The sequence below is a fragment of the Lissotriton helveticus genome, chromosome 1_2 (assembly GCF_964261635.1).
Source record: "Lissotriton helveticus chromosome 1_2, aLisHel1.1, whole genome shotgun sequence".
Taxonomy (NCBI): Eukaryota; Metazoa; Chordata; class Amphibia; order Caudata; family Salamandridae; genus Lissotriton; species Lissotriton helveticus.
In genome coordinates this window covers 408,240,383-408,254,396 of record NC_136058.1, presented here as the reverse complement: position 1 = coordinate 408,254,396, position 14,014 = coordinate 408,240,383, and the positions used below count along the sequence as shown (strand labels likewise).

Below are 14,014 nucleotides of genomic sequence, written 5' to 3'. Positions count from 1 at the left end.
AGTCACATTGGAAAATACTAGATCCAATAAATGACCCGCTTGGTGAGTGGAGCCTTGTACCCGCTGAGTTAGTCCCAGGGTTTCCAGGGTTGAGATTAAATGGCAAGAATCCATGTCATATAATAGCTCTGCATGATGATTGAAGTCACCTAATAAGATAAAATTATCTGTAGCCAGCACATGGGAGGCTAAAATATCTAACAAATTGTTGGCGAATTCGGATTTACCTCCCGGGGGTCTATATACCAGGGATGCTTTGCCGACCGCTGAAATGTTGTTTTTTATGTTAATTATCAAAATTTCGAGCGTGTCGTTGGAAAGCGAATCAAGCCGGGTAATCTCTATGGGGGCCTTTTGCGGCTACTGCAATGCCTCCCCCTTGTTTTCCAACTCTATCTTGCCTAATCAGATGGTATTCACTGGGGAATGCCGTAGCAATATCAGAGGAAGCCTGACTATGGAGCCACATTTCCGTAAAGAAACAGATGTCAGGTTACCGATTGTCCTGTAGGCACCAAAGCTCTAAGGCATTTTAGGGATAGATCTAGTATTAAGATAGAGAGCAGTGAGTAAATTAAGGTCCGTTTTCGTACTAATATTGCTCAGTTCCTGCGAACTTTCGGACATAAATTCCTCTGAGCCCCTACGCAATAGAGAGGAGACAGCCATCCTGGCGGAATCATTCCTAAAAGGGGTGGCAGTGGGACAGACTACCTGGGAATCTACTAGATTATGCTGGTTTAATGAGAGCAGATCCTGCCGGTTATAGCAGATCATGGTTAATATACACGGACCACTTAGGAGCCACGCAAATTTAAAAAATCCACATGGGGTGTGGGCGACGGGCGGCGTCCTGGCGCGGATGGGCGCAGACGGGCTTGCCTTTGGCGCGCCGCCGGCGCTCTGCTGCGCGCGTCCGCGCTGTGTGGAGGTTTAAGTAGGGAAGGGGGCGGGCAGCTCTAATGACGCTGCTGGTGCGCCAGGTGCTTCCTGTCCCTCCGCACAACCGGCACAATCCGTGGGGGAACGGGGACCAGCACACGAAGAAGGTCAGCAGGTGAGAATTAGGCGGTCGTAATCACCGCAACACATTTTAAAAGCACACAAATTAAAGTATAAACGTGGTCGTAGTCACCGCATGCAATGTTTAAAACTCTACAAAGTATTAGAAAAAAGTACGCAGGTAAAACAGCCATTGGCCTTCAAGCAAAAGAAGCGTTTCCAGTGAGGAGTTAAATCCCCGAACCCACTCAGTAATCAGCGCAAGTGCAACACACAGCAAGGTTGCCAATCTCGCTGCACACGTCCGCGCTGTGTGGTGGTTTAAGTAGGGAAGGGGGCGGGCAGCTCTGATGACGCTGCTGGTGCGCCAGGTGCTTCCTGTCCCTCCGCACAACCGGCACAAGCCGTGGCGGAACGGGGACCAGCAGACGAAGAAGGTCAGCAGGTGAGAATTAGGCGGTCGTAATCACCGCAACACATTTTAAAAGCACACAAATTAAAGTATAATCAACTACTGACAAACATGAACAATCAAGAACATAAGTTTCTGGAAAACTATCAGGCACCCAATCAGAATCAGCCGTCCTTTTCACCCAGGGATTATTGAGGCTTTGGAGAGGGTGAACTGCACGTGGTATAAGAAGACCACTACATGACTCAAAGCTCACTTCTCATGGATGTACTGAAATGCCAACTTCATGGCACACTTAGCCAGTTCTAATCACCTCTTCCAACGGCTGCAGGACGCCAACAGACACGTCGATTGTGGCGCCCGCAGGTTGATGTTAACGCTCGTCTTACGACATTCTCGTATCGAAGACATCGTTAAGGGACGCGAGCAGATATCTTGAATGCGGTTCCCCGTTATTTTAGTATCATCCATCTATCCAAATATTTTTGTTTTGAAGAAATTGTCAAGGGACACGAGCGTAAGTTCTGAAAGCAGCTGTCCCGTTTCGGTATTAACAACTATCCTGTTGCAGATAATTGTACTGAAGACTATTGGAGGCTCCTTCATGTACTAAGTTATACGTACCTATTTTATCTACATTAGTATTTCGGCTTGATGGTTGGCTACAATGATAAGCACCTGAGTCATTCTACCATTCCCAAGACTGAGAACGGGTCTTTCTCCGTGGTCCCTTTATCATTTGGAATCACACGTGCATCCAGGTTCTTGATCACAAGTTGCGTCTAGTGAGATGTGACTCCACCCAGAGATTTGTGCAGTTGTGAAGATGCTCTGTGCACTGGCTGAGAAACTAAGAGCAGTGATTTAAATATGATATATGATGATCAGAAAGATCTGTGCAATGGTTGAACCCCTCTGTGCAATGATTAAGAAGCTCTGTGCACATGTTGAGGTGATCAGTACAACGTGCAACTGCATATGTGCAGTGGTCAAATGTCCTGTGTAATAGTTCAGATGCTACGTAAAGTTTGGAGTGCTCCATGAATGGTGGTTATGCTATGTGTACTGCTTGTAATGTTACGTGCAACGGCTGACGCGCTATGTGCAATGATTTAAATACTCTGTGCCATTATCAGAACACACTATACAAGGGTTAAGATTCTCAGTGCAATGGTTGAGAAGTCTTGTGCAAATGTCAGATATGTGCAGTTGTCAAGATGTTCTGTGCACTGGCTGAGAAACGATGCACTGTGCTTTAACTACTCTGTGTGATGATCAGGAAGATCCATGCAACGGTGAGAAGCCTTGTGCACATGTGATCAGTGCAACGTGCATTTACAATTGTGCAATGGTGAAATGTCCTGTGTTATAGTTCAGATGCTATTTTTAAAGGTTAGAGTGCTCAATGGAATTGTGGTGATGCTATGTGCACTGCTTGAGGTTCTATGTGCACTGCTTGTGGTGCTATGTGCACTGCTTGAGGTGCTATGTGCACTGCTTGAGGTTCTATGTGCACTTCTTGTGGTTCTACGAGCACTGTTTGTGGTTCCTTGAGCACTGCTTGAGGTTCTATGTGCACTGCTTGAGGTTCTATGTGCACTTCTTGTGGTTCTACGAGCACTGTTTGTGGTTTCTTGTGCACTGCTTGAGGTTCTATGTGCACTGCTTGTGGTGCTATGTGCACTGCTTGTGGTTCTATGAGCACTGTTTGTGGTTCCTTGTGCACTGCTTGTGATGCCATGTGCACTGCTTGAGGTTCTATGTGCACTGCTTGTGGTGCTATGTGCACTGCTTGAGGTTCTAAGTGCACTGCTTGTAGTGCTATGTGCACTGCTTGTGGTTCTATGAGCACTGTGTGTGGTTCCTTGTGCACTGCTTGTGATGCCATGTGCACTGCTTGAGGTTCTATGTGCACTGCTTGAGGTTCTATGTGCACTGCTTGTGGTGCTATGTGCAATGCTTGTGGTTCTATGTGCACTGCTTGTGGTGCTATGTGCACTGCTTGAGGTTCTAAGTGCACTGCTTGTAGTGCTATGTGCACTGCTTGTGGTTCTATGAGCACTGTGTGTGGTTCCTTGTGCACTGCTTGTGGTTCTATGAGCACTGCTTGTGGTTCTATGAGCACTGTTTGTCGTTCCTTGTGCACTCCTTGTGATGCCATGTGCACTGCTTGTGGTGCAATGTGCGGTGGTTGAGTTGTTGTATTGAATGCGAGGCCCCTTGTGCTGGCTCAGATGCTTTATGCACTGCTTGCGATGTGAGCGCTAATTAAGAGGTCAAGTGCTTGGTTCAGAGGCTCTTGCAACGGCAGCGACGCTATGTTCAGTGTTTGAAATATGTGGTGCAAAATTTGAGACCCTCTCTGCTCTGACTGCGCTCATTAGTGCTCCACTCGGATGTTCTTCGCACTAATTGAGGTGCTGCAGACATTGCAGAGATGAACTGTTCAGTGGCTTTTGCGTCGGTTGAGGAGCCCTGAACAATAGTCGTGATATGGCTCGCACAGGCTATAAAGCCACCTACAATGACTGAGATGTTCTGTGCAGTAGCAGAGAGGTCACGTGCACTGAGGTTGTGATTCCGTAGCTTGGTATGCTCTGGCTCTCGCCGAGATGATGCTCTGTGATCCGGATTTCATGTGGTGTTTTTGAGGCTCAATGTGAATGAGCAACACTTAAGATGGTTTGTTGACGACTCTTGAGTCCGGACTAGCCGTTGTTTCTTTCAGTACGTTTGCTGTGTGATATGGATCAAGTGATGGATTATTCTGAAAGCATACAGGCGGCTCTCCCCTCTTTCACGAAGCGTGCGCAGCAGGAAGACACGCGAGCCTGGAACGGCGCTAACGCGCACCAGCCTCAAGCTTCGATCCACTCCATCATCCCTGCTGACGCGCCGCTTCCACATATAGAATCACTGCACACCAGGGGGTGTGCAGTGACCACCCGAAGCGCGTCACAAGGCCGCGTCTGCAGCCCGTGCACCTGTGTGTCAAGAATGTGTGTCAGGAACACTAGTCTAAGGCACTGTAATTCAGACGTGTGTGGGAGGAAAGGGACGGGTAACAGTAACACCAAGTAACTTAAACACCAACGGGCTAATGGAAGCTTTTCACAAGCGATCCTAGCATCCACTTATCAACAAGAGCGCCTACTGTATGCCCCACAGTAAGATTACTCTGACACCGTGGAACATCGCAGGAGCGGGCAAGATTGCATTAGAGCCTGAATCAGAAACCCACTTAAGATCATTTGATATAAGACGTCTCCAGGAGACCTGGAGCTGTGGAGAAACACCACTCATGGGTTACTCAAAATTCTATAACCCAACTGTTAAAATTGGAGCGGAAGGCAGGCAAAAGGTGGGCTGAGCATCTACGTGACTCTCAATAAAGTTTTTAATATAACAGAGTTGAAAACAGATTCTTCATTTATGCAAGCAGCACAGGGGAACAAATGCAAGAAGAGATCAAAAGCTTTCTGGGAGCATACAAATGGCAATGGTTGTTTCAACAGCGTTTGGCCAAAAATAAGTGGTTCAATAGCGCACTTAAACACCAGAAATGTGTATTAAAAGCAGCGAAGGTAAAGCAACACGCACAAGCATCCAGATTTCATTTGCTCATATTCATAGAGTCAAGGCTAGAGCACAACAAGCTCTTGGCATTGCTGTGGGGAGGGGGAAGGAGAAATGCGAGTCTCGGCCGCCAGGCCGTGAAGTGTGAAGCAGTGGGCGGGGAAGCAGATCCCTTTAAAGCTGCTGCCTGCTTGTGGGGACTGGGAGGAAGGGTGACGAGACGCAGGCCCTGCAGTGTATAATTATGGGAGGAGAGATGCTGGCCTGAGGCAGAGCGCACCATATGGAGAGGGAGGGGGGTGGGCCGAGTGCAGGAGAAATGCTGCTGGCAGGGGGAAGGCTCGGGCAAGCTTGTGCATGAGGAGCTTGTCACGTGGTCAAATGTACTGTGTAATAGTTCAGATGCTACGTAAAGTTTGGAGTGCTCCATGAATGGTGGTTATGCTATGTGTACTCCTTGTAATGTTACGTGCAACGGCTGACGCGCTATGTGCAATCATTTAAATACTCTGTGCCATTATCAGAAGACACTGTACAAGGGTTAAGATTCTCAGTGCAATGGTTGAGAAGTCTTGCACAAATGTCAGATCTGTGCAGTTGTCAAGATGTTCTGTGCACTGGCTGAGAAACTATGCACTGTCCTTTAACTACTCTGTGTGATGATCAGGAAGATCCATGCAACGGTGAGAAGCCTTGTCCACATGTGATCAGTGCAACGTGCATTTACAATTGTGCAATGGTGAAATGTCCTGTGTAATAGTTCAGATGCTATTTTTAAAGGTTAGAGTACTCAATGGAATTGTGGTGATGCCATGTGCACTGCGTGAGGTTCTATGAGCACTGCTTGTGGTGCTATGTGCACTGCTTGAGGTTCTATGTGCACTGCTTGAGGTTCTATGTGCACTGCTTGTGGTGCTATGTGCACTGCTTGTGGTTCTATGAGCACTGTTTGTGGTTCCTTGTGCACTGCTTGAGGTTCTATGTGCACTGCTTGTGGTGCTATGTGCACTGCTTGTGGTTCTATGAGCACTGTTTGTGGTTCCTTGGGCACTGCTTGTGATGCCATGTGCACTGCTTGAGGTTCTATGTGCACTGCTTGTGGTGCTATGTGCACTGCTTGATGTTCTAAGTGCACTGCTTGTAGTGCTATGTGCACTGCTTGTGGTCTATGAGCACTGTGTGTGGTTCCTTGTGCACTGCTTGTGATGCCATGTGCACTGCTTGAGGTTCTATGTGCACTGCTTGTGGTGCTATGTGCACTGCTTGAGGTTCTATGTTCACTCCTTGTGATGCCATGTGCACTGCTTGTGGTGCAATGTGCGGTGGTTGAGTTGTTGTATTGAATGCGAGGCCCCTTGTGCTGGCTCAGATGCTTTATGCACTGCTTGAGATGTGAGCGCTAATTAAGAGGTCAAGTGCTTGGTTTAGAGGCTCTTGCAACGGCAGCGACGCTATGTTCAGTGTTTGAAATATGTGGTGCAATATTTGAGACCCTCTCTGCTCTGACTGCGCTCATTAGTGCTCCACTCGGATGTTCTTCGCACTAATTGAGGTGTTGCAGACATTGCAGAGATTAACTGTTCAGTGGCTTTTGCGTCGGTTGAGGAGCCCCGAACAATAGTCGTGATATGGCTCGCACAGGCTATAAAGCCACCTAAAATGACTGAGATGTTCTGTGCAGTAGCAGAGAGGTCACGTGCACTGAGGTTGTGATTCCGTAGCTTGGTATGCTCTGGCTCTCGCCGAGATGATGCTCTGTGATCCAGATTTTATGTGATGTTTTTGAGGCTCAATGTGAATGAGCAACACTTAAGATGGTTTGTTGACGACTCTTGAGTCCGGACTAGCCGTTGTTTCTTTCAGTACGTTTGCTGTGTGATATGGATCAAGTGATGGATTATTCTGAAAGCATACAGGCGGCTCTCCCCTCTTTCACGAAGCGCGCGAAGCAGGAAGACGCGCGAGCCTTTAACGGCGCTGACGCGCACCAGCCTCAAGCTTCGATCCAATCCATCATCCCTGCTGACGCGCCGCTTCCACATATGGAATCACTGCACACCAGGGGGTGGGGGAGGCCTCAAGCTCACAGGCACGTCCGGATTCCCGAAGCGCGTCACAAGGCCGCGTCTGCAGCCCGTGCACCAGTGTGTCAAGAATGTGTGTCAGGAACACTAGTCTAAGGCACTGTAATTCAGACGCGTGTGGGAGGAAAGGGACGGGTAACAGTAACACCAAGTAACTTAAACACCAACGGGCTAATGGAAGCTTTTCACAAGCGATCATAGCATCCACTTATCAACAAGAGCGCCTACTGTATGCCCCACAGTAAGATTACTCTGACACCGTGGAACATCGCAGGAGCCGGCAAGATTGCATTAGAGCCTGAATCAGAAACCCACTTAAGATCATTTGATATAAGACGTCTCCAGGAGACCTGGAGCTGTGGAGAAACACCACTCATGGGTTACTCAAAATTCTATAACCCAACTGTAAAAATTGGAGAGGAAGGCAGGCAAAAGGCGGGCTGAGCATCTACGTGACTCTCAATAAAGTTTTTAATATAACAGAGTTGAAAACAGATTCCTCATTTATGCAAGCAGCACAGGGGAACAAATGCAAGAAGAGATCAAAAGATTTCTGGGAGCATACAAATGGCAACGGTTGTTTCAACAGCGTTTGGCCAAAAATAAGTGGTTCAATAGCGCACTTAAATACCGGAAATGTGTATTAAAAGCAGCGAAGGTAAAGCAACACGCACAAGCATTCAGATTTTATCTGCTCATATTCATAGAATCAAGGCTAGAGCACAACAAGCTCTTGGCATTGCTGTGGGGAGAGGGAAGGAGAAATGCGAGTCACGGCCGCCAGGCCGTGAAGTGTGAAGTAGTGGGCGGGGAAGCAGATCCCTTTGAAGCTGCTGCCTGCTTGTGGGGACTGGTAGGAAGGGTGACGAGACGCAGGCCCTGCAGTGAATAATTATGGGAGGAGAGATGCTGGCCTGAGGCAGAGCGCACCATATGGGGAGGGAGGGGTTGGGCTGCCTGCTGGGCTGGGCTGCCTCTGATGATCAAATGCGAGACACAGAAGGCAGGCGCTGGAGAGGGAGGGGGTGGGCTGCCTGCAACTCGAGCAACCATATGGAGAGGAAGGGGGGTGGACGGCCTGCTGGGAGAAGCTTGTGTGAGAGAGACTGGGCTGCCTTTGATGATCGAATGCAAGCTCGTGCACGAGGAGCTTGTGGTCACGTGATTCACGTGAACTGTTGAAAATCCTCATCGTAAAAATCAGCTTTGTGGATGGGCGGCAATAGGTCTCTCTGCGAGACCTAAAAACTTAACAAAAAGCAACAAAACTAGAAAATGCATTTCCAAATGCTTCAAAAGAGAAACAGTTAATACAAATGAACAATATTAAATTTTGTTGGTACCTTAGTAATGTGCTTACTTCTTGGCTTCACTCCCTCTGCAGCAATAACACTCTGAAAGGAGAAATTACTGCTGTGAGTCTCAGAGTCTTCAGTATTACTGGTCTCAGTCACGAAGACTGTGGTGTCTGAAGATAACTTTCTCTTACTTGGCTTTATAGTTCCACCAGCCACGCCATTGCTTTTAGCAGACACGCTACTGTCAGCAGCATCACAACTTCAGGCAGACCTGCAATGCGGATCTCACCACTCACATTGGGTGAACACTCGTCTCTGCTACATACATGCACTCTGTTCTCAAATTTGCTTGGGGCTGTCAAAATGCAAAGAGCTGCAATTAATTCGCCACACTTTCCTGACTACCTTGTTTTTAAAAGTTGTGACATTCAAGTGTGATTCTTGGTTCGTCTACAAGCTGAATTTTTTTAGAGGTTCTATTGCCACACAATACTCGTCCCATATTCCAATTTGTCCACAGGGTGTTTCAACCCTGGTAGGTTATCAACTGCCTGTTCTGCAGATAATTTCAGATAGTTTCTGTAAGAAACTGAATTATTATTTGCGGTAGATGAGGAACAATCACAATAGTTGTTAGAGTGAACTTTCAAACCCATTCAATTAACCGAGGATCAACCCCCTGGTACCTAAGCACCGAACAGGCAGGCTTAACTTAAGGTAATATGTAAAACATTTATGCAGAAACAAAACAAGTAAAAGTCAAAATGCAAAACAATAAAAAACCCAAACCAAAATAGAAAAATAAAGTAAAATGTATTAAACAAAATGACACTAAAATGACAATATCCAATAAGGGGAATTAGATATGAACTGTAACGCTGTAAGAATCACAAGGTGCCAATGGATGAGGGGCCCGGGCATGGATTAGTCTCTCTGGAGCTGACTGCCAAGTCAGAGGAAACCGGAGGCCATGGCCTGCAAGCACATAGTGCAGGAATTAGACGCAGTGGTCCAAGAAGACATCTAGTGCTCCAGGCTCAGATAGGGCTGCTGGCCTACAGGGGGATTCACTGCAGGTTTGGGTGCAAAGTGCTTAGAGTATTGAGAACAAGCAGCAGATGCCCAGCAGGGCAATAGCAGACGGTTGAAGGCAGCAAGGCCCGGACGAGACTGAAAGGGAGTGACAACTATGGCCCTCACCATCAAGCAACAGCATAGTGGAGCTCAGCGGGAGGACAACCTGGTGACAGCCAGTCACTGGGGCTGGGACCCCCACGACAAGGCAGGACGGTCTAGTGATGTGGTAAGAGATATAGCAGCCATGTCCTCAGCGAGAAGCAAGAAGGATCAGAATCTAAAAAAGATGCTGACCTAGCTCCCAATGACCAGCAGCAGAGAAGGGAGGCTCTCCCCAATGACACAAATCAGCCAAGATGCAGACACCTCTGAAGCCCCAGTTACCCACGCCTTTTTAGAGTCGCTATTCGGTGCATTATGAGGCGACTTGCAGACGCTGAAAAGGGAAATAGCGGGGGAGATGAAGGAGATAACCGATTGAGGCCACACGTCCCCCAACGGCATCAACGTCCTCCTTACGATAAGGCGGGGCGTTAATGCCGTTGGGGACAGTGTGGCCTCCATCGAAGATCAGGGGCAAGCCCGGGAAGAGGAGGTGGAGCATCTACAGCAAGAGATACTCCGGCTCAAGGTTCAACAGATCGATCTCCAGTCACACACAGAAGACCTGGAGGATCGGTCTCGGCGAAACAACATCCACGTTAAGGGAGTTCCACCTAAAGAAGAAGGGCCAGACATCACACAATACCTGCAGGGTCTCTTCAGGAGCATACTGGGCGCCCCCACCGTATATTTTGGCTTACTTTCCAGACTTTAAACTAAAAGAGTGTACACTACGTACTGCCAGGCACAAGCAACCACTAAGATATCAGGACCACTCCATAGCTTTGTACCAGGACCTGGCTCTAATAACCCTTCAAAAGTGTTGGGTATTTCGAGTGGCAACCACGCGTCTTCGAAATCAAGGAATACCATATTCTTTGGGTCACCCTTTCCGGCTGATTTTCATATGGCAGGGCAAACTCCTCCAGCTCAGATCCATGCAGGACACTTGCCAGGTGCTGGGCATCGAGAATCCAATCCAGGAGGAGACAGAGGGCCCACAGATTAAAACTCCTCGAGAAAATAGGCATAAGGTCTACGGGAGGCGTAGCACAGAGCGAGCAAGGAGACCGGACCCCAAGACCATGGCACAAGAAAGACTGGCAGTGCTGAAGACATTGTCAAAGGAGACATTCCCCCATGATGACACCGTGAACGACTGAGGGACAGATACGTGACATTTGCAAGGCTTGGTGGGCAGTGAAAAAGTCTGCGGGGAGCGTAGAGACACGGGGAGTGTAGAGACACGGGGAACAGGCCACACACATTCACAACTATTCCGACTTCTAAGGACGCGCGCGTACGAATGGCGGGCCCTGGACAATTTGAGGTTAATGGGTTTCTAAGTTGGGGTTAGGGAGGGGAGGGTGGAGAACGGGTAAGCAGGTTAAAGTCGTTGAAGAGAGGATCAAAGGGCAATGGAGGCCGGGCAGACGTTGGGAGCTCAGGGGGAAGAGGGATCACAGGGACCCAAATATAGGCCAAAGCTGGTGCACTCACTATGACACACTATTTCCCAGCCCACACTGAAAATTCTCACTCTCAATGCGAGAGGTCTCAACAATCCCAATAAAAGGAGGTCCATCCTTTCCTACCTGGATAACATGGAGGCAGATGTGTGCCTCCTCCAGGAGATGCAGCTCCTCTCCAAAGATTGGCATAGAATGAGGTCACAACTCTTTCCCCATCTGTTCTTTTTATCTACCCTGGATAAGAAGGCGGGTGGCTATTTTAGTAGCCAAACTTTTTAAGGGGACAGTGAGGGAAAAGGTTGCCAAAATCAAAGAGGTTGATGGGATTCGGGCCATCGATAGTGTAGGTGTTGGTATGAGTATTTTTGATGCCGAAATTGTGTTGCAAACCGCCAGAGTTACTACTCCCGCAATCACCCTTCACCCGATATACGATCAATCCAGGGGCTGCGTCAATTGCCTATAGATAGAAACGGCTCCCCCCCACCCACCTATACCAATAACCATTTCAAATACCAACCCCACCAGGGATGGTGCTAATGGGTTAAAAAGGCCCAGGGGCTCGAATCAGAACAGGTTGTCTAGTACCTCGTGCATTAATGTTCCTGCCGCCCCAAGTATGAATGGCTAATCAGGATGTCCTGAATCTGCCGCCCGCTGCTTGCCCTTATGTGTTGGTACTGGCAGGAATACCTACTTTAAAGAGGGAGCAGCATGAGTCATGGGACCAGCTACGCAATAAATGTACAGACTGGCTATCAAGGCATAGAAGTTTCCATGTATCCGAAATAAAGGATATTATTATGGCACGCAGGGTAGGGTGAGTCAGTGCATCTACAAAAAATATCGAAGGGTAATAATAATAATAATAATTATAATAATAATAATAATAATAAGACATTTTTAAAGCGCCTGGTTACACTATAGTAATAGTTAAGAGTACCAAGTATCTCTATCCCCACAGAGGAGCCCACCCTCTATATAAGAACCACGACTTGACTAGACACAAGGCCTAGAGCCTGTAGAATCACTGGGCCCCTTCGGAACCACCCAAGGTAGTGACACAGGGGACCCACGGGGACGCGTGCAGTGTGGGAACACAGCCGCAAGCGCCGTTATCTTCTATGGGGAAAGTCGCGGTTGGAAATTTAAAGTTTCAGGACCCTTAGGAGAGGACTAGGAACAAACCCTTTTGGACTTAGATGGTTCTAGGTCCAACACCGATGGGAGCACTGGAGTACTCGTGTTACCTAACCCAGGAAAGTCGGGAGCATAGGTGCCAAATGGTGTCGGGTCACGTCGTCCTTTTCAATGGCGAGTTGCTGCAAAGTGCTGCTGACATGAAGAGGAGAAGTGTCCAAAGAGATCCAAGTCTGGATCGAAGATGAGAAGAACCTGAAATCAGAGGGGACAGAGTCTCGGCCACTAGTCAGTGACCAGGGGCACGATAGTTGAATGCCCACAGATGTCGGGTACTTCAGGTGAGATGAGGGGAAGCTTGACTCTTCAGCCACGAGGACCAGGAGGTGTCGACGACAAACAGAAGCAGGATTCAAGCTCGCCCACAAAGGATGTCAAACGCTGCAGTGTCGGTGCCTGGATTGGACACAACAAGCCTTGGCAACAGCAACAGACGCAGAAAGAAAACAATGGCTTCGGAGTGGACCAGCAAGGTCCCGGCGACTCACCAAGCGATGGAGAGTCAGAGCTCGTCTGAAGCAACCAGGGAAGCCCAAGGAAAATCAGAATTGCCTTTTCAGGTACCCACAAGTCAACGGACAAGGGATCGTGAAGGTACCTCGAGCTGAATCACAAAATGGCAGCCCTCGGTTCACACGGAGTGGGTAGGCCAGCAATCTTCAGTAGATTCTCTGCTGGGGGTCGGGCTACAACTAATCCAAAGCACAGCTTCGAAGAACGTCGAGAAGCTGATGTACTTGCAAATGTGCATGGTGTCCAGGGGTTCCGGTTCCACATTACCCACGATGGCTACAGGTCTCGGCTTTGCTGGGGACTCAGATCAGCGTAGGGGAAGTCTGGAAATCCTCCTCTGGTGTTGCAAAGTCTTTGGCGTCTTGCTGGAGCTTCGGAGATGCAGACCGGTCAGATGCGTCAATGGTGCCTGCCAAGCAGGGGAGTAACTCCTTTACTCCAAGGGAGATTCTTCAGTCATCTGGCGTTGAACAGATCATCGAAGGTCCAGGATTCAGTTTCAGAGTTTCGTCCAGGGATATCTAAAGTTCTGGTTACTGAGGTTCCTTCATTATACCCAAGGAATGGGTTGGACTAGCTCTAGGGTCCCACCTTTGGGAGGGTTTGGAAAGAGGAGGGGCTACACCCATTTCCTTTGTTCAGTTTTGCACCAGAGCAGGGGCTGGTAGCCCCCGAGGCTGGTTTGAACTGGACTATGCACAGGGACACCAAATGTGCCCCCAGTGCAGACTTCAAAGCACTCTTGGAGTGCTCCCACCCAGCCCCAATACACAAAAGCCTCTCTGGGAGGTGGTTACACCTCCCTGTGACAGGAAAACTATTGTTAAGGCCTCCCCTGCCGGAGTTTCGGTCAGCAGCAGGAGGTCAGACTTGTGTCTGTGGCTGCAGCATCCATTTTGTGATGCCAGGGCTCTTTTAAGCTGGCACAGGGTATACCTGTGCTGTCATGTCTCTCCCTCTAGAAGGGTGGGACCAAACTCCCACACCAGTTGCTGGTGTGGGGGTATGATTCCAAGGTGTTTGACACCAAACATGACATGTTTCCATGCAGCCAGTCCAAAGTTAGCATTTACCGCAAGGTTATAATGCACTTAAGAGTAGATAAAGCCAGGCTGTGGTATTTGATTTAGGTAACAAAGCGCCACATAGAATAATTACACGCATTATTTTAAGAAACCCAGTATTTGACGGTGCTAAATGGTGAGGAGAACCACCCTACTCCTCAGGATAGGCCTCTGGCTTCTAGAACAAATGACACTCGTTAGCACAAGTCTCACT

The 14,014-nt window shown here is 48.5% G+C and overlaps 1 long non-coding RNA gene across 1 annotated transcript in view; it reads right to left on the bottom strand.

Annotated features, from left to right (window-relative positions):
• The window catches only part of LOC144807978 (uncharacterized), a 33,948-nt gene extending 25,476 nt beyond the window's left edge, over positions 1 to 8,472 (bottom strand). The window contains exon 1 of the long non-coding RNA XR_013606547.1: positions 8,418 to 8,472. This is a non-coding gene — a long non-coding RNA (uncharacterized LOC144807978). The remainder of the gene's footprint in view (positions 1 to 8,417) is intronic.
• Between the last annotated feature and the right edge of the window lie 5,542 nt (positions 8,473 to 14,014).